The sequence below is a fragment of the Onychomys torridus genome, chromosome 8 (assembly GCF_903995425.1).
Source record: "Onychomys torridus chromosome 8, mOncTor1.1, whole genome shotgun sequence".
Taxonomy (NCBI): Eukaryota; Metazoa; Chordata; class Mammalia; order Rodentia; family Cricetidae; genus Onychomys; species Onychomys torridus.
Genome location: NC_050450.1, coordinates 5,739,762 through 5,763,584, shown reverse-complemented (window position 1 = coordinate 5,763,584; position 23,823 = coordinate 5,739,762).

Here is a 23,823-nt window from a genome sequence, read left to right as displayed (position 1 = left end):
TTTTTTTTTTTTTCAGCTGAGGATCAAACCCAGGGCCTTGCGCTTACTAGGCAAGAGCTCTACTACTGAACTAAATCTCCAAACCCCTCTACTTTCTTTTGATAAGAGTTTCTAAATGTAGTTGAATTTAATATACCACTTACTTTTTTTTTTCATTTTTCTTTAGTAAGAAATTTTCTACTCACTCCACATACCACCCACAGATCCTCCCTTCTCCCTCCTCCCACCCCTCGGCCCTCTCTCCCAAGCCACCCTGCACCCCCACATCCTATAGTGATATTTTATTTGTATTGAAATGTGATTTTATTTGTATGTTAATAAAGTTGCCTTGAGGTCAGAGCAAGCCAGTGCAGAAGCTGGGCGGTTGTGGTGCACGCCTTTAATCCCAGCACTTGCGAGGCAGAGCTAGGTAGATCTCTGTGTGTTCAAAGACACAGCCAGCATGGTGACACACACCTTTAATCTCAATACCAACCATAGAAGACCTGGAGGTCTGTACAAACAGGCAGTGACGAGGAGGTCATGTGGCTGGGTTTACAACCAATGAGAAAACAGAACAGAAAGTCTATAAAAAAGACAGGACACACAGAAGTAGGTCTTTTGCGGAGAGGAAGGACAGCAGAAGCAGTGAAAGGTAAGGTTTTCTGCTCTTGCTCTGACCTTGTGGCTTTTAACTCTGCAGTTGGTTCTGTGTTTCTTATCTAACAAGATGGTTACATCTACATTTGGCGCCCAACGTGGCGAGAATTCACTAAAAAACCGCTTGCCTTGGCAGTGGGTCTGGCTTCCCGCTTGGGTGGCCCTGGCTCCCTAGCTCCGGCTTAGCCCTGGCCTAACCCTGGCCTAGCTCAGCTTAGGACTCAGGCCCAAACTACCTTAGCTACAAGCAGTTACCACCACAGCTTGAGTTACTTGCTTAAACAGCCAGTGTTACAAACAACTCAGGCCTGCGGGAGCTACCTATAATTGCAGGAGCTACACGCAACTGCAGATACGCTGCTTTTGGCTGAAACGCCAGCACACATGGTCGGTCAGAGCTTAAGGAAGCCAGAGTCCAGGCTTGACTTGGCTCAAATGGGAACATTGAAGTGGTTGGATTCAAGCTTTTAGCCAGAACGTGGCTACGCTTTCTTTCTTTCTTTCTTTCTTTCTTTCTTTCTTTCTTTCTTTCTTTCTTTCTTTCTTTCTTTCTCTCTCTCTCTCTCTCTCTTTCTCTCTCTCTGGATTCTCACCTCGGACACTAGGTAGCTGTTTTTAAATTCCCTCAGATTTCTACTGTTCTACACAGAATTGGTAAGTCATTTATATCAGATATTTTAAAGGAAACTATTTAAAAGAGTTTTTTCCCACATTTAAAAAAATGGGTTTTATGTGTACACTGGAAGAAAATTGGGCTTTGTTTGAAATTTTAGGCAGTCTGATAGTGGAACAACTATATGAGAAGATTAATGTTGATCGAATTATGTACATTATTAATCTTCTTATCCTTATTTTACTATTTAAAAAGATGGTCAATTTAAGTGCCAGGATAAAAATTTCAGAAAAACCTGTTAAACCTGTTAAAATGAATTATAGAGAAATTCAGATTCAGACAGAAGAAATTAACAGTGAAGTTGTTTCAGGATTGGATTATAAGGTTACAGAAAGAAAGCCTGTTTTCACACAATCACCCTTAATTTATCCAGTAACCATACAACAGCAACCTGGACAAGTGAATATACAAAATATTTGGACTCCAGTTGAAATGTTAGACTTACGAAGGTTTAAGGAAGCAATAGTATCTTATGGCATGCATTCTCCATATGTAAAGCAAATGTTAAACTCTTGGTCAACTTATAATAGGATTATACCACAGGACTGGCGGGAGCTGGAACCCGGACAGCAGCTCCAGTGGCAAATGTGGTTCAAAGAGGAAGTTAAAAACATAGCAAAACAATGTAGGGATAGAGGTATGCAAGTCTTCCAGGATCAGCTTGTTGGAGAAGGCCAATATGCTGCAGTATAAACACAATGTTTATAGGATATCCAAACTCTAATTCTATGTCAAATGGTAGCTTTGAATGCATGGGACAGAGTTGAGGAACCAGGAAAGAAAACTGAGTCATTTACAAAGGTTATACAGGACCCAAAAGAATCTTTCACAGATTTCTTACAAAGACTGACTTCAGCATTAAAGAGAATGGTCCCAAATTCAGAAGCTAGCCAGATAATAATGAATCTTTGGCTTTTGAGACCGAAAATGCAGCATGCAAGAGAATAGTCAGGCCATTAAAGGCAAGATCTGCACCCTTGGAAGAATGGATTAGAGACACGGTTAATGTTAGGGATCATGATCATGATAATATGTGGGTAGGAGAAGCAATTTCAAGAGGTTTGAGGAATGTCAGATGTTTTGGATGTGGAAAACAAGGACATTTGAAAAGGGACTATAAATAGGGTACTTCTAGAAACAATGTTTCTTTAAGGAACAATGACAATAGAATGCCCCTTCCTTCTGGAGTATGTAGAAGGTGTGGTAAGGGAAGACACCAGACCAATGAATGTAGATCAACAAGGGACAGACAAGGTAATACTTTGCCTCAGTCTTTGGGAAACTCCCAGAGGGGCCTCAGGCAGTTCCCTACAGTGAATCCAGTTCAGACCTTTCCTACAATCGTAGAGGAGACCCCTACTCAGAGAAGTTAAATAACCAAATGCCTATTGGAATAAACCAGGCTACTCAGAGTAATGGAACAACTGAGACAGAGAGAACAGAAAATTCAGGAGAAACCAAAAAGAAAATTTTTTGGCAAACTTTTAGAAATGAACAAAGACCAAAATTAACAATAAAAATAAATGGTGTTTTGTTGTCTGGTCTGGTAGACACAGGTGCTGATGTGACCATAAGTGCACCAGAATTTTGGCATCCATCTTGGCCTCTTCAGGAGGTAAATGTTCAACTGTTAGGAATTGGAACATTATCTCAAGTGAAACAGAGTGCAAGATGGCTCGAATGTATAGGCAGAGAGGCAGATTAAAACCATATGTGGCTAACATAGCTATGAACCTGTGGGGTCGAGACCTGTTACAACAATGGAATACTCAGATTAACATCCCTCCAACCTCAGAAATAAATCATAAACTAGCACATGTTTCTGAGAGAAATATTAGAAGGTATTATTCTAATGAGTGGTCACCAGCCATCCATATTATACAAGAACAGGGCACAAAAACTGATGATCTTCCAAAGACACCAACAGCTCTACCTTTAAAATGGTTAATAGACAAGCCTGTATGGGTTCATCAATGGCCTTTAATAACAGAGAAACTCCAGGCTTTAGAAGAGCTGGTAGAAGAACAGTTAAATGCTTGGCATATTGAAGAATCTACTAGCCCATGGAATTCTCCTGTATTTGTTATTAAAAAGAAATCTGGTAAATGGAGAATGGTAATAGACCTTAGAGCAGTTAACAAAGTAATTCAGCCAATGGGCTCTCTACAATCTGGAATTCCTTTGCCTACTCTGTTACCTAAAGGATGGCCTCTCATAGTTATTGATTTAAAAGACTGTTTCAATACCTTTACAAGAAAAAGACAGAGAAAGATTTGCTTTCATGGTGCCTACTTAAAATAATTCTCAACTGGTTAGAAAATTTCAATAGAGAGTCCTCCCACAGGGAATGCTGAATAGTCCAACCCTGTGCCAATATTTTGTACAACAGCCCTTGGAAGTGATATGTAAAAAATTTCCTAAATCTATAATTTATCATCATATGGATGATATTTTACTAGCTGACTCAAATGCAGATACTTTAGAAAGAATGTTTGAAGAAGTAAAGAAAATATTGCCTTGCTGGGGATTACAAATTGCTCCTGAAAAGATACAAAGAGGAGATTCTATTAATTATTTAGGATATAAAATAGAGCTACAAAAAATTAGACCTCAAAAGGTGCAAATTAGGAGAGATTGACTACAGACTCTTTTTTTTTCCTTTTTTTCTTTTTGTGGAGCTGAGAATCGAACCCAGGGCCTTGCACTTGATAGGCAAGCACTCTACCACTGTGCTAAATCCCCAACCCCTAACTACAGACTCTTAATGATTTTCAAAGATTATTTGGGGACATTTCTCATCTACGAGCTATTGTTGGGGTAAAAAATGATGAACTGAATAATTTGTTCAAAACCTTAGAAGGTGACAAGGACTTAAATAGTCCAAGAGAATTATCGCCTGAAGCAGAGAAAGAATTGATCCAAAGCTGGATTGCATTTTGGTTATTTTACCTTCTAGGCATTCTCCTACAGGAATATTAATGCAGAGAGAAGATATTATATTGGAATGGATATTTTTACCAAATAAACCAAATAAAAAATTAAAAATTTATGTGGAAAAAAAAATCTCTGACTTAACTTTGAAAGGAAAATTGAGACTTCGTCAATTATCAGGAATAGACCCAGCAGAAATTGTTGTACCTTTAAAGAGGACATTGAAAAATTATGGACAGAAAGTGAACCTTGGCAAAGAGCTTGCAGTATTTTTTGGGGGAGAAATTAACAGCAAATATCCTAAAAGCAATAGAATTGATCTTATAAAGAGAGCTGATTGGATCTTGCCTCGAATTGTACATGAAAAATCCATATGTGGAGTTCGGACATTTTATACAGATGCCAACAAACAAGGAAAGGCAGGTTACAAATCAGAAAATTTAAGTCAAGTGGTTCAAAGTCCTTATAATTCAGTTCAAAAATCGGAATTGTATGCTATTCTGTTGGTATTAATGGATTTTTCAGAACCTCTCAACATAGTTAATGACTCTCAGTAAGCTGAAAGAGTGGTATTACATATTGAGACTGCAGAATTTATCCCTGATGCTTCAGAATTAACTTCACTATTTATTTAATTACAAGATACAATCAGGGAAAGGAGTCATCCTTTATATATAACTCACATCCGATCCCATACTGGTCTGCCAGGCCCTCTAGCACAAGGTAATGATGAAATTGATAAATTATTGATAGGAAATGTGCTGGAGGCCTCAGAATTTCATAAGAAACATCATGTCAATAGTAAAGGTTTAAAAAAGGATTTTTCCATAACCTGGCAACAAGCCAAGGAAATTGTAAAGAAATGTCCTACTTGTTCCTTCTACAATCAGACACCATTACCAGAAGGATGTAACCCAAAGGGTACTCAGAGGAATGAAATTTGGCAGATGGATGTGTTTCACTTTGTAGAATTTGGAAAATTGAAATATGTACACCATACTATCGATACTTATTCAGGATTTCAATGAGTGACTGCTTTGAGTTCTGAAAAAGCTGATTCTGTAATCACTCATTTGCTAGAAGTTATGGCCATCATGGGTATACCTGCACAAAGTAAAACTGACAATGCTCCAGCATATGTCTCTATTAAAATGAAATATTTTTGGCTTATTATAATATAAAGCATATACCAGGTATACCACATAATCCTACAGGCCAAGCAGTTATAGAAAGATCCAACAGAACTCTAAAGGACATGATAAATAAACAGAAAGGGGTAACAAAACCCCCCAGAAATAGACTGCACAATTCTCTATTAACTTTGAATTTTCTCAATGCTAATGAGAAAGGAACAACAGCTGCAGAGAGACATTGGTTAATAGAAAAAAACTACAGAATTAAATCAGCCTATATACTTCAAGGATGTGCTGACCTCAGAATGGAAACCAGGGTATGTGTTACGTTGGGGACGAGGTTTTGCTTTTGTTTCTTCAGGAGAAGATAAGCTGTGGGTACCATCAAAATTGATAAAGGTTCGATTTGAACGAGAGACCTCTTAATTAGAGGAGGTGGTAGTTCATCATGCAACATGACCATCCAGAGCAAGCCAGAGCAGAAGCTGGGCGGTGGTAGTGCACGCCTTTAATCCCAGCACTTGCGAGGCAGAGCTAGGTAGATCTCTGTGTGTTCAAAGACACAGCCAGCATGGCAGACACACACCTTTAATCTCAATACCAACCATAGAAGACCTGGAGGTCTGTACAAACAGGCAGTGACGAGGAGGTCATGTGGCTGGGTTTACAACCAATGAGAAAACAGAACAGAAAGTCTATAAAAAAGACAGGACACACAGAAGTAGGTCTCTTGCAGAGAGGAAGGACAGCAGAAGCAGTGAAGGGTAAGGTTTTCTGCTCTTGCTCTGACCTTGTGGCTTTTAACTCTGCAGTTGGTTCTGTGTTTCTTATCTAACAAGAGGGTTACATCTACAACATCCCCCAAATCAAAGTCTCCCATGGAGAGTCAGCAGAGCCTGGTACACTGAGCCTAGGCAGATCCAAGGCCCTTCCCACTGCACCAAGGCTGTGCAAGCCGTCACACCACAGGCACAGGATTCTAGAAGCCTGCCCACAGAGCAGGGACAGATCCTGATCACCCTGCCTGGGTGCTCCCCCAAACAGTTCAAGCCAAACACTCCATCTTCTGTATCCAGAGGGCCTAGTCCAGTCCCATGCGGGCTCCACAGCCACCAGTCCACAGTTCGTGAGCTTCCACAGGTGTGGCTGTTCTTCTCTGCAGTCCTCCCATTGTGATCTCAACGTCCCTTGCCTGCAGAATCCCTCCTCTCTCTCAACAATTGGATTCCCAGAGCTCAGCCTGGTGCCTGGCCCGTAGATCTCTGCATTTGCCTCCATCAGTGATTGGACAAAGGTTCTACGATGACAGCTAGGTTATTTGCTAGACCGGCCACCAGAGTAGACCAGTCCAGACACCCTCTGGCCCACTGCCCCCACTCCCAGGTGGGATAATCCTTGTGGATTCCTAAGAGCCTCCCCAGCACCCTGCCTCTTTCTATTCCCATGATGTCCTCATCTATCATGGTATCTTCCTCCATACCCTCCCACTCTGTCCCTGTTCCAGCTTGACCCTCCCATTTCCCTATGTTCTCATCCTCCACTCCTCAACCTCTGCCACACTCCCCCACACCCAGTACGCTCATGTAGATCTCATCCACTTCTTTGCAGGGTCACCCATGTGTCCCTCCTAGGGTCTTTCCCTGTTAGCTAGCCTCTCTGGAGTTGTAGGTTGCATGCAGTCTGGCCATCCCTTCCCTCACATATAGTATCCACTTATGAGTGAGTACATACTATGTTTGTCCTTCTGAGTTTGGGTTACCTCATTCAAGATGATATTTTCTAGTTCCATCTGTAGAGAGCTGCGTGTAGCCGCACCCTAAAGATGGCTCTGGCTTCTACCCTCTGCCTTCCCGATGGCAAACACTCTTTATGGTAAACAGCTCCTTATTTGGCTGTGGCTGGATTCGTGTGCTGCTGGCATATGCGTGAACCTGTGGACAGTGCCCACGTGGCTGCCTGGGGTTGGTTGCCCAGCCCTACTTAGGTGCTTGGAGAGGCTTGCCCCAGGGAGAGAGAGAGAAAGACAATGCAATTAACCAAAGGTCTGATTAAACTGTATTAAGAAGAATCCCGGTGTTGCATCTTCCTTGCTGGTCGAGGCGGGCACGACAAGTGGTGGCCTCCTACGGGGACAATTATCGCGTCTCTCTCCGGATTCAGAACTTATTACAGTCAGGCGGTACCGGTAAGTCCTCAGGGAAAAAAAAAACTGGGGATCTGCGACAAAAGCAGGTTTTAACGCTCACCTGTAGAAGGGAGAGCGGGATAGCAGAGCTGCGATAAAAGCAGACGGGTAATTCTAGAGCAGCGATAAAAGCGGACGGGTAATTAAAATAACAAAGTCAACAAGGGAAGCCTGCTGCGCGAAACAAAACAAGCAGGTAAAACAAAACCAGCAGGTGAAACAAAACAAACAGGGAAACCGGAGGGCTGGGGCTGTTAAAGGCTCCAAAAAACCTCCGAGAAACTTCTCAAATTGAGGAAAGAAAAAAAAAAAGCATACTAACATGGGTGCTTCCTCCTCGCACCCAATTTTTCTGGCTCTTAACGAGCTGCTTCTCTCTAAGAAACTGAAAATAAAAAAACACACCTTAGAGCGATTTTTGCAACAGTATGATGTAGTTGCACCTTGGGTTTGCAATTTCTGGAAGCCTCATAGTGCCTTCCTGGGAGAAATTGGGAAGAGACTTAGATTTGGATACTGGAGCAGATCGCAGAAGCAGATCGCAGTATCATAGCTAGCAAAGATTGGCCTCGAGGTTGGCCTATACAGGCTTCCTCACAAACATTGCAGGGACTGGGTTATGCCAGTGTTCCAAATATTAGTGCAAATTTGTTAAATTGGCAAGATTCCAAAGGTCACTCTGGCGTTATGCAACCCTATGTCCTTGAGCTTCCAGTGTCCCTCTGGGGGAGGGATCTTATGAAATCCATGGGCCTTCAGTTGAGTAATGAATACTCCAAAGAATCTAAAAATATTATGAAAAACATGGGATGTCATCCTGATTTTGGCCTGGGAAAATTTTTACAAGGCAGAAAAGAGCCAATACAAACAGTACCTAGGAAACCCAAACAAGGGTTGGGTTTTTCCTAGGGGCCACTGAGGAGGGCATTCCCATATCCTGGGTAACGGAGGAGCCAGTTTGGGTTCCTCAGTGGCCACTCTCCTCTGAGAAATTACATGCTGCATATCAATTAGTGAAGGAGCAATTGGAGAAAGGGCACATTAAACCCTCCCTTTCTCCCTGGAATACACCCATATTTGTCATCAAGAAGAAATCAGGAAAATGGAGATTGTTACATGATCTTAGAGCTATAAATGAGCAAATGAGAATTATGGGACCTGTACAGCGTGGTCTTCCATTGCTGTCAGCCTTGCCTGAAAATTGGCCTATTATTGTGGTAGATATTAAGGACTGCTTCTTTTCCATTCCACTGAATAGCAAAGACAGAGATTCGCTTTCACTTTACCGTCCACTAATCATGAGGAACCTGATAAAAGATATCAGTGGGTTGTATTGCCACAAGGCATGGCCAACAGTCCTACAATGTGTCAATTATTTGTAGCAACTGCTTTAGAACCTTTGAGAGCACGTTTTCCTGGCCTGAGATGCCTCCATTATATGGATGATATACTGTTAGCAGCTAAAGAAGAGAGCATTCTTCAAGAAGCATATAGCTCACTTGTAGAACTGCTAAAGCAAAAGGGACTCTGTATTGCCCCTGAGAAGGTGCAACAGAGCAAAGTTGTCAATTATCTTGGCTCTAAAATAACTAATCATTATATCATGCCACAAAAGGTAGAGTTAAGGAAGGATCATCTTTGCACATTGAATGATTTTCAAAAATTATTAGGAGATATAAATTGGATAAGAGGGAGTTTAGGAATGGCCAATTATGAATTAAAACCATTATATAATATTTTAATTGGAGATGCAGCCTTGGATTCACCGAGGCAATTAACCAATGCAGCCCAAGAAGCCTTACCAAAATTAGAAGATAGACTACAAAGAGCTTTTCTTCAAAGAGTGCAAAATAATGATGATATTACCCTGTACCTTCTGCCTACCCAGTTGCAACCTACGGTAATTTTATGGCAAAAAGGACCCTTGTTATGGATTTATACTAAAATCTCACCTGCAAAATCAATTGAGTATTATCCTACTGCTGTAGCATTACTTGCGCAACAGGGTATTCAACAATGTTTACAATATTTTGGGACATCACCACAAACGCTAGTTGTTCCTTATGATTCTACTCAAGTCAAGGTATTATGTGCTGCCATAGATGATTGGGCAATACTACGTTGTACCTATCCAGGACACATAGATTGCCATTATCCTAAACATCCACTATTAACTTTCTTTAAAGAACATCCTGTAGTTTTCCCTAAGGTAACTGCTTCGCAGCCCATTCCAGGAGCAAGTGTTATATTTACAGATGGGTCTAAGACAGGCTGTGGTGCTTATATGGTGGATTCTAATGAACCTGTAAAGCATCAATTCTTGCCAGGTGCACCTCAACAGGTAGAGCTTTCAATAGTTCTTGAAGTTTTCAAGGCTTGTCCATTTGCATTTAATTTAGTGTCAGATTCTAGTTATGTTGTTAATGCTTTGAAAAGCCTTGAATGTGCAGGGCCCATCAAATCTTCTAGCCCAGTTAGCTCATTGTTTGGTGAATTACAGAAACTGATCTGGCAACGTAAAAATCCCTTTTTTGTACAGCACATCCATGCACATACTAGTCTGCCAGGTCCATTGGCTAAAGGCAATGATATAGTAGATCAGTGTACTAGACAGGAATGGATGTTTGTGGCTTCTGCCATACAACGAGCACATGCTTTCCACAAAGAATTTCATGTTAATGCAAGGACATTACAACGAAAGTTTTCTATCTCACGTGCGGAGGCACAAAAGGTGGTATTAGACTGTCCCCAATGTGTCATTTTTCATCATCCTTCTAGATTAGGAGTTAACCCTCATGGTTTGCTCCCCCTAAAAATATGGCAAATGGATGTTACACACATCTCTGAATTTGGACGTGTCAAATATGTACATGTATCTGTTGATACCTGTTCTGGAATCATTCATGCCACCCCAATGGCAGGAGAAAAAGCCTCTCATGTCATTGCTCATTGCTTAGAAGCTTGGGCAGCATGGGGTAAGCCTCAACAGTTAAAGACAGACAATGGTCCTGCATATACTGGACAGAAGTTCGCTTCCTTCTGTCAACAGATGAATGTGCAACTTGTACATGGCCTACCATATAATCCACAAGGTCAAGGCATTGTGGAGCGTGCTCATCGCTCCTTGAAGGAGTTGCTTCAAAAACAAAAAGGGGGAATAGGCTATGGCCATACCCCTAAGGACAGACTCTCTCTTGCATTATTCACCCTGAATTTTTTGAATTTGGATGCTTCCAATTGTTATGCTGCAGATTTATCTAAAAAGTTGTCTAGTTATCTTTTAGGCAATTGGACCGGAGAGTTTGATTACCTGATGGACCAGCTGAGAATGGCTATTGTCACGGTGAATTTGACCCGAGTGGATACCGGACTGGTGGAGGGATTGTCTTCCTGGATTGCTACAGCCATGGATCACATGAAGGAGTGGGCAGGAATAGGAGCCCTAGTAGGCTTACTGGTGCTCACCTCCCTAGTATGCTTGTGGTGCATTTGTCGCATTAGGATCTCACAGCATCGCCATGCAGCCATGATTGTCCAAGCCTTTATGGCCATTGATGCAGGACAGTCCCCCCAAGCCTGGTTGGCTACCTTAAAAGATATTTAGGCACAGGATGCGAGGCCTGCGCACTGCACTTGAAGTTATGATACGCTGACCTCAAGAAGAGCAAGTCTGATTGCATGTGGGTTGGTACCCTAACTCCCACCTCTGTGAAAAGGGTATCGGACGGGTCTAGTGTTCTCTGGGTGGACGACGCCTGGACAAACATTAGTACATGTTCCATTTTAGCAGAGATCAGACCTCTACTCTTGCCTGTTGCTCTGTAAAACAAAAAGGGGGAAACTGTAGAGAGCTGTGTGTAGCCGCACCCTAAAGATGGTGCTGGCTTCTACCCTCTGCCTTCCCGATGGCAAACACTCTTTATGGTAAACAGCTCCTTATTTGGCTGTGGCTGGATTCGTGTGCTGCTGGCATATGCGTGAACCTGTGGACAGTGCCCACGTGGCTGCCTGGGGTTGGTTGCCCAGCCCTACTTAGGTGCTTGGAGAGGCTTGCCCCAGGGAGAGAGAGAGAAAGACAATGCAATTAACCAAAGGTCTGATTAAACTGTATTAAGAAGAATCCCGGTGTTGCATCTTCCTTGCTGGTCGAGGCGGGCGCGACATCCATCCATTTGCCTGCAAATTTCATGATAACATTGGTTTTTACTGCTGAGGAGTACTCCATTGTGTATATGTGCCACATTTTCTTTATCCATTCTTCAGTTGAGGGGCATCTAGGTTGTTTCCAGGTTCTTGCTATTATGAATAATGCTGATATGAACATTGTTGAACATGTGTCCTTGTGGTATGATTGAGCATTTCTTGGGTATATATCCAAGACCCACTTCCTTTTTGTATTTTATGTAAGTCCCTAATGGCAGTGTAATGGGAGAGACCTTAATATTAGGGGGAAACTATTTTCTTACATTCAGCAGAGTGAAGTCTCTGGCCAGGGTGGAGACCTAACATTCCAGTTGGGCAGATCAATGGCCTTGCTAAGGGACCAGCCCTTAGGATATCAGGACTACCTCCAGGAAGGTGGACTAACCTTAAATCATTAAAAAAGATAGGTGGAATAACTTCCTTAAATGAAAAACAGTACTTTTCCTTCCTAGACTTCTTTCCCCATGGAACTCTGAGAAGTTCAGCAGCATCTGCCTGCCCCTCTGACTCAGAAAGGGAATTTTCCTTTCTCTTTCAAAACCTGGCTAGACTTTCTCTGGTCCTTAGGGCTTTTTCACTTCCTCTAAAGCTCACTTCCTGCATGTGACTGACCTGTAGACCTATCTGCCAGCTTAACTCACTGAACGGCTTTTCTTTTCTCTTTAATTGTATTTTATGTGTGAGTGATCTGCATGTATACCAGCATGCCAGAAGAGTGAATCACATCCTATTATAGATGGTTGTGAGACAGTATGTAGGTGCTGGGAATTGAACTCAAGACCTCTGGAAGAGCAGCCAGGGCTCTTAACCACTGAGCCATCTCTCCAGCCCATGAACAGCTTTTCTCCTTCTCCTCTTCACTCTCCTCCAGGGAGCTGCCAGGATTGACAGTTTGATTGCCCTGTAGTGTTTTCCTTTTAAATGCTAGCTAATAAAGTTGTTCTCCAGCTTCCCTTTGATTCTATTCCTAAGTCCTTTTATTAATGAGACTAGGAACCCCAAAAGGGAACCCAAAGTTCTGGTATCATATGGCATCTCTGATGGGACTCCCCAAACTTCCCAGCAACACTGATAACTGAAAATAATTATAATCAGTTTTGTTATACAGTTAGGAGACCTTTCCTCTTATTTTTTCTTGCTTTCCCAAGAATGGCTGCTTTTGTACATTTTTTTTCTATTTTTTTCTTTCCTCACACCAATTTTAGAAGCAAATTCTTTTTCTTTTGTTTTTGTTTTTTGTTTGTTTGTTTTTTTTCCGAGACAGGGTTTCTCTGTGTTGTTTTGGTGCCTGTCCTGATCTCACTCTGTAGTCCAGGCTGGCCTCAAACTCACAGAGATCCACCTGGCTCTGCCTCCCGAGTGCTGGGATTACAGGCCAGCGTGGTTTCAACGGGGGCGACCCACCTGTGGGAGCGAATGAGAGACAGGGGACACAAGAGATGACAGCAAGACAGTATTCTGATCAAGCCGCCAATCTTTATTTTCCTCCGCATGGCTTATATAGCATAAGAGGGGAAGGGGCAGGAAGGAGGGAAGGGGAAGGGACGTGGAAGGCGTGCAGAACGTGGGAGACATGCAGGTGGTGCAACTGCAGGAAGTCGGCTAAGGTCACTGGTCAGGGGCCATTTGTTCTGTTGCTAGGCTACCTGACCATGGAATGCTCTTTACATTTGGTTGCCATGGCACCTGACTGTGGAATGTTCTTATCTTCGGGAGCCTCCGGTTAGTAAACAGGTGTTATTGCTCTGGGGAAGGGCGGTGGGCTTATGACTTGTTCTCTGGCTTAGTTAGTACTTTCCATGGTTCATGTTTGGTTCCTGAAATCTTGGTCCCTAACACAGGCGTGCACCACCACCACCACCACCCAGCTAGAAGCAAATTCTTAAGTTAAAAACAAAGCAAGCAGATAAACAAACAAAAACCCTGGGATTTTGTCATTTTATTGCAAATAGGGTCTCAAGTAGCTCAGGCTAGCCTCAAACTTGCTATGTATCTGAGAATGATCTTGAACATCCAATCCTTCCACCTGCAGGATGCTAAGTTAAGCTATACTGTTTATAGTGCTAAGGATTGAACCTAGGGCTTTGTGCATGCAGGGTAAGCATTCTACCCATAGCTGCAATTCCAGCATCTATTTTTAAACTGCTGCAAAAGAATTAACACTTTCTAACTGGGAAGCATTCCTGCAGTATTATTGTGCTTTCCATGTGGTCCTTTTTTATTTGAATCACACTTATTATATTACACAGATCTAGTCCTGGTTTTCCCAAGAGACCCTGTGTCCATTAACTCCAGATGGTGCATGTATGTATGTATGTATGTATGTATGTATGTATGTATGTATTTTATTTATTTTTGTGGGGTGGTATTGATTTTGAGACAGAGTCTTACTGTGTGTGTAGCCTTGCCTGACCCAGGATTTGCTACTTAGACTAAGCTGGCTTTGAATTTGTTGCAATCCTTCTGCCTCTTCTTCATGAGTGCTGAGATTCCACGTGTGCATGTCTGGCCTTACTTCTGTCTTCATACCCAATGCTGTCTGTCTGTTTATCCATCCATCCATCCATCCATCCATCCATCCATCCACCTACCTACTTATCTATCTATCTACCTACCTATTTATCTATTATCTATCTATCTATCTATCTATCTATCTATCTATCTATCTATCATCTAACTACATATTTTATTGAGAAATGGGACCTACAAAAGTCATAATGTGAGGCAATGCCCCTAGGTGAGTACTATTATTATTATACATAGAAGAAACTAAAGTTTGAAACATGACTGGGCTATGAGACTGGGAAGATGGCTCAGTTTGTAAAGTATTTGCAACAAAGCATGAGTGATGGGGATGTTATTCTGTATGCTGTGAATGTGTGCTACTCTGATTTGGTTGATAAATAAAATGCTGATTAGCCAGTAGCCAGGCAGGAAATATAGGCAGGATAAGCAGAGAGGAGAATTCTGGGAATAGGAAGGCTGAGTCAGGAGTCACCAGCCAGACGCAGAGGAAGCAAGATGTAAAGGCAGAACTGAGAAAAGGTACCAAGTCACATAGCTAAATATAAATAAGAATTATTGGTTAATTTAAGTGTAAGTGCTAGTCAATAGTTAGCCTGAGCTAATGGCCAAGCAGTTTTAATTAATATAAGCCTCTGTGTGTTAACTTGGGTAACTTGGGAAATTGGTGAACTTCAAGTTCAGTGGAAAGCTCTGTCTCAAAAAATAAGGTAGAGTGGGCTGGAGAGATGGCTCACTGGATAAGAGGACTGACTGCTCTTCTTTGTTCAATTCCCAGCACCCATGTGGTGGCTCACAACCATCTGTAATTCTAGTCTCAGGGGATCTGACACTCTCTTTTGGTCTCCTTGGGCAAATGACATGCATGTGATGCTCAGACATGCATGCAGGCAAAAAACACATACACATAAAAATAAATCTTTAAAAGAAATAATATGGAAAGTGATTGAGGAAGCCATACATGGTGGTTTGAAAGAGAAATGTCCTTCATAGATTCACACTTTTGAGCAATTGGTTCTCTGTTGGAGACATGGTTTGGGGAGGTTATGGAACTTTTAGGAGGTGGAGGAAGTTCACTGGGGCCAGGCATTGAAAGTTTATGGCCTTGTCCCTTTTCAGTTACATTTTCTGCTTCTTTTTTGTAGATGAGATGCGATCACTCTCATCTTCTTGCTCCTGGAGCGACACCTGCTCCTGCTACTTGCTATCACACCTTCTTTCTGGAACCATAAGCCAAAATAAACTCTGAAAGTTGATTGTGATAATGTTATTTCATCTTGGCAACAAAAAAGTAACTGGAAATAATATGCAAACTGAAATACAACCTCTCCCTCCTCCCCACCCCTTCACACTGAACCATCTCTCCGGCCCTGAAGGTTTGTTTTAGCTCAGGGCTTCAGAGGGTTCAGTCAATGGTGAATGTGGAACAGCTGTTCATCATACCCTAGAGGGGTAATATACCCTGGGATGGTCCCCTTCTGGTGACCTACCTCCCCCACAGCACCATTTCCTCAAATTTCCACATTCTTAAAAAAATTACTATTTTTTTATTATTTTTAGACAGGGTCTCATTGTGCAGCCCTGGCTAGCCTGGAACTCACCATGTAGACCATGCTGGCCTCAACTTGATAGATAGTTTCCTGCCTCTGTCTCCCAAGTGTGCCCACCACACCCAGCCAGTTTCTACAGTCTTTCAATGTAGCACTAGTGGAGTGGCTAGGGAACAAGCAATCAAAACATGAGCCTGAGGAGTTATTGCCATAATAGATAACATGAATGGATCTGGAGGCCATTGTGTGAAGTGATCCTGGTACTGAAAGACTAGTACTGCCTGGTCTCACTCTTTTTTTTTTTTTTTTTTTTTTTTTTTGTAGTCTTGACTGTCCTGGAACTCACTCTATAGACTAGGCTTGCCTTGAATTCAGAGAGATCCATGTATGCCTCTGCCTCCCAAGTGCTGGGATTAAAGGAGTGTGCCACCACTGCGCAGCTGATCTCACTCTTAAGCAGAAGTAGAAAGAGGGGAGTGGAGAGGAGAGAAAGAAAGAAAGGGAGAGAGGGAAGGAGGGAGAAGGGAGGAAAAGGGGGCAAGGGAGAGCATCTAGGATTATAGCTACACATACATTAGGACCTGAGTTTGGATCCCTAGCATGTGAAAAGCCTGCCTTCTTCTCCTTCTAGTCTTTCTTCTTTCTTTTATGTCTCTTTCATCTCTTCCCCTTTTCTCCTCTCTTTTCTTCTCCTCAGGCATTCACCAAACTACTGACTTCCCTCTTGCCTAAACTTCTACCAAGACACACAAGCTAGTGCCTCCTGTGTTATGTTTAACCTGGAGCCTTTCTCTGGGGCCACACACATAGCTTTTGACACCCAGCACCCCTCATCTGGGACCACATACTCTATGGTGCTCCCAGCAGATGTAAAAGAATTTGCAGAACTGGAAAGACCTTCTTTGAGCCTGAAACCCAGAGAATCCAGAAATGGAAATTGAGGTCTATATCAGAGCTCAGCCAGTCTAAGGATAAAATACAACCAGGCTATTCTCCCAACTCCCACCCCCAGAGTTGGTGCTGAAATATCACCCAATGCTTGTTCCTTGGAGATTAGAGAGGTTTAATATCTCAACCATTGACAGTACAGCTGCTGCTTCTGATGTGGGTGGCCACATGGGGTGTACAGCACAGGACTACTTAGGTTAGGACAGAACTCATTGTTTACACTAAGCACCACTAGGAAAATCCAGGCCAATGTACATGAGCAGTGAAGTCCCTGGAACTGCTCCACCAACACCAGCCAAATCACATGACATCAAAATGCAAATGATGATTTGTCCAAGATACCTGTGTCTATGAGTGCTCCTCTAACTCTAGATCCTGGATCAGCAGGAGGACCAGAGCTGGAACAAACAGCTGATCCTTGATGTGTCCCTGTACAAGAGAATTGTCAGTGCTGGTCAAAGGATTGTTGTATCTCTTTCACTTTCAAGAGCAACATGTACAAGGATTGCAAAGGGACCTCAGGGCATAGCAGGAGCCGCCTGCTACCCCTTCCACTTATATTTCAGCTCTATTTAGGAAATCTGAAGTCTCTCCCACAAGATCATCAACTACAGCCTAGGGGGTGGCCACTTCATCCATATGTGGTTTAGCCCAGCCCAGGGCAACCCTAAGGAGGAGGGGTGAAGTTCTTCTACTCTAAGGCCATGAGTGGAGTTGCACTCCATAGGCCTGGCCCCAGTAGTGCAGCCTGCTTGTAACTAGACTGCTGCTCTGAAGTCTCAGCTGAATTGTACCCTCTACTTCCTGGGTATGCCTTCCTTGCTTAGGCTCCCAGCTCCCAGTATCCTTGTGGCAGGGCCTATGGTGGCCAGTTTAAATAGACCTGGCATTTCACATGGAAAAAGAAACAGCAACAAGTATGGTGGTGCACACTGATAATCCCAGCCCCTGAGAGGATGAGACAGGAAGATATCTGGGCCTTGGACAATCTATCCAACTGGTGAGCTCCAGGTTCAGTGAGAGAACTTGTCTCCAAAAACAAAGTGGAAAGCAATAGAGGAAGACACCCAACATCAATCTCTGGCCTCCATAAGCACATGCAGTACCCCTATACATGTGCACTGTAAACAAAAAAAGAAAGGGAAGCAGAGAGCAGAGGGAGAATTATGGAGGCCCCAAAGGGTGAGGAAGAAAGAGGTGGTGAGGAAGTTAGAGAATCGCAGCAGAAGAGTTAAACAGGAGAGTGTGGTCCAGCATTCTGCAGCATACTCAGTGACAACTCTCTCTTAATAAGTAGAGGACTTGGATACTTCAAATTATCACACACAGTGCTCCACAACTATGTAGAATTATTAAGCCCTAATTAAAATCCCCAATAAACAGGACAGCACCCTAGAAAGTTACAACAATGTAATTTTTCTGCAACATTGTTTCATTCTGCTTAGCTTAAAAGCTCTTGGCTATCTGGTCCTTTCCATGCTACATGTAGCCTAGGCTGGTGGAGTCTACTGTGTCCTATTTATGTTGTGCTGGAGATCAAGCCCAGAGCTCTGTATGTGCCAGGCGAGCACTCTACCAACTGAGCGGCATCCTCAGCTTTTTCATCAGTTTATTTGTTTATAGCTGCTCTTTGGGGCTAGGTGAAAGGAACTGTCAATAGTGACTATGGAGGTCTTTAACAGGATAGAAGAGGTGGGGCTAGTTTGGCAGAAGTCAAAGGTGAGGATGTTGGCTAAGCAGGTGCTGCCTAAGCAGAGTGAAGCTTCAAGGAGAAACGAAGGCCCAGCCCCAGATCTGTCAGGCACGTTGGCCTCTTTGGGCAAACTGGGTCAGGAGACCTGAATGTGAGACTCCTGCACATAAAACTTAACAAAAACAAGGCTGTATCTAGAAAGCAAATGAAACCACCAGAAAAATGGCTCCCTTTCTACCTTCTGGCTTCTGCTTGCTTGGAGTTGGTCCCAGTTTGAGTCACCAAGATGGCTACTGACTTTCCAACATGTTTTTCTTGTCAGACTTCTAGTCTGGATGTGGTGGGGAGGCCTCGTCAAGATTGTCTTTCCCTAAATTCTCAGCTTAAATTACTCTGTGTCTTTCAGATTGTGTGATAGGTTGACATGCTCAAGCTTGGTCCAATCACTACATCCAAATGAATGCAGCACACTGGGTAGGGATACAAGTTGACCCCAGGAGAGGACAGGGAATGACCATTTAAAAAATGTGAATCCAGGGGTTGGGGACTTAGCTCAGTGATAGAGTGCTTGCCTAGCAAGCACAAGGCCCAGGGTTTGATCCTCAGCTCAAAAAAAAAAAAAATGTGAATTCAAATCCTGCATAGTGCCTATAATCCCAGGACTAGGGAGGCTAAGGCAGGAGGACTAAGATTTTAAAGCCAGCCTAGACTATATAGCAAACTCTAGATTAGACTCAAACTGAGACCCTGCCAATCCATCCATCCATCCATCCATCCATCCATCCATCCATCCATCAATTAATCAATCAATCCAATCACATTACTTCCTGGCCTAAAATCTCTATCAGTGAGTCTCAACAAGTTTGAGTTTGATCTTCCAGTACATTTATAATGTAGAGTCATTTAAAACATTTTATTATGTATCTGTGTGAGTGTTTGTGTATGTGAGTATAGGTGCCTGGGGAGAACAGGAAAGGGTGATGGATCCCTTGGAACTTGAGGTTACAGGTGAGCCACCTGACATGGGTGCTGGAAGCCAAACTCAAGTCCTCATGATAGAACAAGTGCTCTTAATCCCTGAGCCATTTCTCCTGCTTTGTTGTGGAGACATTGTTGGTTGTCACCATGGGAGAGTTACACATAAGGATAGAAACTGGGAATGATGAAACAAATATCTTAAAATGTACAAATGCAGTCTGCCAAACTAACAGTAGGATGGACATAGGGAAGGAACTCTGCTCTCTGGTGGGCTTATTTTGATTGGTACAACACCCTCAGATTTATCCATGCAATAGATTTCCTTTGTGAGGTGGAGAACGTTCCATTGGATAGAGATGCTACATTTTGTCACCTATTCACAATCTATGGATTCTGGCTGCTTTCCCTTTGCTCTTGGTAATCATGTGATTCAAGCTTTGCATATATACCTGTCTGTGTCATATCCCTGCTTTTTTTTTTTTTCTTTCTTTTTTTTGGTTTTTTCAAGACAAGGTTTTTCTGGGTAGCTTTGCTAGCCTTTCCTGGAGTAGCTCAGGCTGGCCTTGAACTCACAGAGATCCACCTGCCTCTGCCTCTCAAGTGCTGGGATTAAAGGAGTGCACCACCACCGCCCGGCTCATATCCCTGCTTTTGCTCCTTTTGGAGGTCTCCCTAAATATGAGGATTTTTTTTTTTTACCCCAAATATGACAGGAAGTCTCTGGAGCTAATGCAGATGGTGGCATTCTTTCTTTCTTTATTTTTGTTTGTTTGTTTGTTTGTTTGTTTGTTTTTTTTTTTTTTCTCTGTGTAGCTTTGTGCCTTTCCTGGATCTCGCTTGGTAGACCAGGCTGGCCTCAACTCACAGAGATCTGCCTGGCTCTGCCTCCCGAGTGCTGGGATTAAATACGTGTGCCACCACCGCCGGGCTGAGGGTGGCATTCTTACATTATTAGGACCCCTCTGGTTGCTGGGACTCTTATTGTTGTGGGGACAGATGGGTTTAAGATAAGACAGGTGCAAGGGATTTAGGTGGGAGATGGCAGCAGCTTAAAACTGGGTTCTACCCTATGTATATTCTCCCATGGTGACAGACAATGTCTCCACAATAGGCAGGAGAGATGCCTTAAGGGTTAAGAGCACTCATTGTTTTATCTTGGAGACCTGAGTTTGGCTTCCAGCACTCATATCAGGTGTCCTCCCCTCTCAGCTCCCCAAACACAAACGGATGGGCCTGAGCTTAAGATCACTTGCTGTTTTTACAGAGGATCTGGGTTCAGTTCCTAGCCACCCATACGGCAGGCAGTTAACAATTGTCTGTAACTCCAGTCCAGGGGATCTGACCTCCTCTTCTGGCCTCGGAGGGCACTGCAAGCATGTGGTGCAAATACATACATTTGGGCAAACATGCACTTCAAATAAAAATAAATAAATCTTAATGAAAAAAACCTGAAGGTTGCAGTTTGGCTGAGGAGGTCACAGGAACCTCTGCTTTCTTGGGACATGGAGACTTACTTCTCTCTCTCTCTCTCTCTCTCTCTCTCTCTCTCTCTCTCTCTCTCTCTCTCTGTCTGGACAAAGCTGGGGATAGAATCCAGGGCCTTTTGCATGCTGGGCAAGTGCTCTACCACCAAGCTGCAGCCCCACCTCCACTTCTATCATGGCACGGCAGGGCTTGTGTTTTGATCACTGCCTTGCCCCTAACACCCAACGCCATCTCTTGGTAGGTCCTCAAGAATTATGTTTATCCTATTCTTTCTTTCTTTCTTTCTTTCTTTCTTTCTTTCTTTCTTTCTTTCTTTCTTTCTTTCCTTCCTTCCTTCCTTCCTTCCTTCCTTCCTTCCTTCCTTCCTTCCTTTCCTTCCTTCCTTCCTTCCTTCCTTCCTTCCTTCCTTCCTTTCTTTCTTTCCTTCTTTCTTTCTGTTTTTCGAGACAGGGTTTCTCTGTGTAGCTTTGTGCCTTTCCTGGAACTTGCTTTGGAGACCAGGCTGGCCTCGAACTCACAGAGATCCTCCTGCCTCTGCCTCCCAAGTGCTAGGATTAAAGGTGTGTGCCACCACCGGCTGGCCTACTCCTTTACTTTTATTTAGAAAATAATTTTGAGGGGCTGGTGTCAGGAGCCATTGTCATGAACTTTTGCAGGCCAGGACACAATTACAACTTATAGCAATTGATAATTCAGACTCTTATCAGAATGCTTGTCCCTGAGAGTTTGCTTTGTAGTTTTTACTAATAAGTTGCTAATGAATGGAGATATATTTGTAATTGGTAGAATAATAAAGATGAAGAGAAGAAAAAAGATAGAAGAATAAGGAGCACAGAAAAAAGAACCTAAAATGAAGAGCATTTGACTAGGTGTGTGAAATTATTATAGAAATATTCTTTTTCCCTTGCTCCTGGAAGTGTTTCTCTTAAGAAACCCTGAGTGGGGGCTGAGGGCAAGTCTCTTGACCTCTACAGACTGGGGATATAGCTCACCTAGCATGCATGAAGCCCTGAATTTGATCTTAATTATTATGTTATCCAGTTGGCACACACTTGTGATCTAAGCATCTGGGTGGTAGAGAATTGAGTTTAAGGTAATTCTCAGGAACATAGCAAATTTGAGTCAAGCCTGGGTTACATAAGATCACCCCTCAAAAAACAAATGAAGGATCTGGCAGTGTAGCCCAGGTTGGCCTTGAGTTTTCTATATAGGCTGGTCTCTAACTTTTAATCCTCCAGTCTCTGCTCTCCAAATGCTGGGTTTACATGTGTGTACCACCACATCTGTGTAATTTTAAAATTCCAAATCATAGTATAAGTTTTATACATTAAAGTAAGCTCAATGCATTTAAAAACACGTAGGTGGATACCCATATATATAAGAACACATTGCTATCAATCTGCTCAACCTACAGGTCATTCCCTGCTCTCTGGCAGGTTCTTGCTCACTTCTACCCTACTTGATCTAGAATTCACTATATGGACGAGGTTGGCCTCAAACTTGCATGCATCCTCTTGCCTCTGCTTTCCTGAGTGGAGGGATTGCACATGTGTGCCATGAAGTCCAGCTTGTATATTAATCTTGCCTCTTTTTAGTTTTTAATACTGAGGGCCAAGCACAGACCTTATATACACCTAGAGCCACACATGCTCCACCACAGAGCTACAGTTTTACTCTCTTCTTTTTGAAACAGAGTTCCAGCTTGCTAAGTTGCCCTGGCTGGCCTTGAACTACCCCAGGTAGGCCTTGGTCTTCCTATCTCAATCTCCAGGGTAACTGAGATGACAGGGCTGAGCGCTATCAGGCCTGATTTGTTTTCTTTTTTTTTTTTTTTAAAGTTTTCTTTCTTTCTTTCTTTCTTTCTTTCTTTCTTTCTTTCTTTCTTTCTTCCTTCCTTCCTTCCTTCCTTCCTTTTTTTTTTTTTTGTTATTGTTGTTGTTGTTATTTTGAGACAGGGCTTTTCTGTGTAGCTTTGGAGCCTGTCCTGGAACTCACTCTGTAGACTAGGCTGGCCTCGAACTCAGATCTGCTTGCCTCTGCCTCCTAAGTGCTGGGATTAAAGGTGTGCACCACCACTGCCCAGCACTTTTTACTATTCTTAAAAAGGTATTTATTTTTGTATGTGTATAATGTATTTGTGTGGTCACATATGGAACATTACACATGTGGAGTTTCATAGAACAATTTTAGAGAGTCTGTTCTCTCCACCTAATTAAAAAAAAACTTATTTATTTTGTATACATTGGTGGTTTGCCTGAATATATTTCTGTGTGAGGGGGTTGGATCCTGGAGTTACACATAGGTGTGAGCTGCCATGTGGGTGCAGGGAATTGAATCTAGGTCCTCTGGAAGAGCAGTCAGTGCTCTTAACCACTGAGCCATCTCTCCTGCCCTCTCTCTACCCATATTTATGTAGGTTACAAGATGGAACTCAAGTTGTTAGGCCTGGCAACACGTACTCATACCTACTGAACTGTATCTCCAGTCCCAGTTGTCCCTATTCTTGAACATCAGGTGAACAGAACTGATCAGACGCTGGTTTGTGCCTGCCATCTAAAGTCCCTTATCAGGCTTTGTGGAGTTAATCCACACTGTGGTACAAGTCTTTTAGTAGAGGTCATGGATAGACAGAATCAGTGTTTCTCTTATACATAACTGCTGTAGAGATGTTCAGCTTAGTAGACACCACCGAACCCTCTTTCCAAGAATATGCATGTAAATCCCGTGATTCATGTCAGCACCCTGTCACAGGCTTGCCTAGTGAAAAGATCAATGATTAGTTGAAAGAAAAAGTGAGTAAAGAGGCTAAGAATGGAAAGAAATCACATTTGTGCCCTACCTAAAGTCCATCAGTGTCTCTTCCCAGTCTCTCCCTTGGCTAT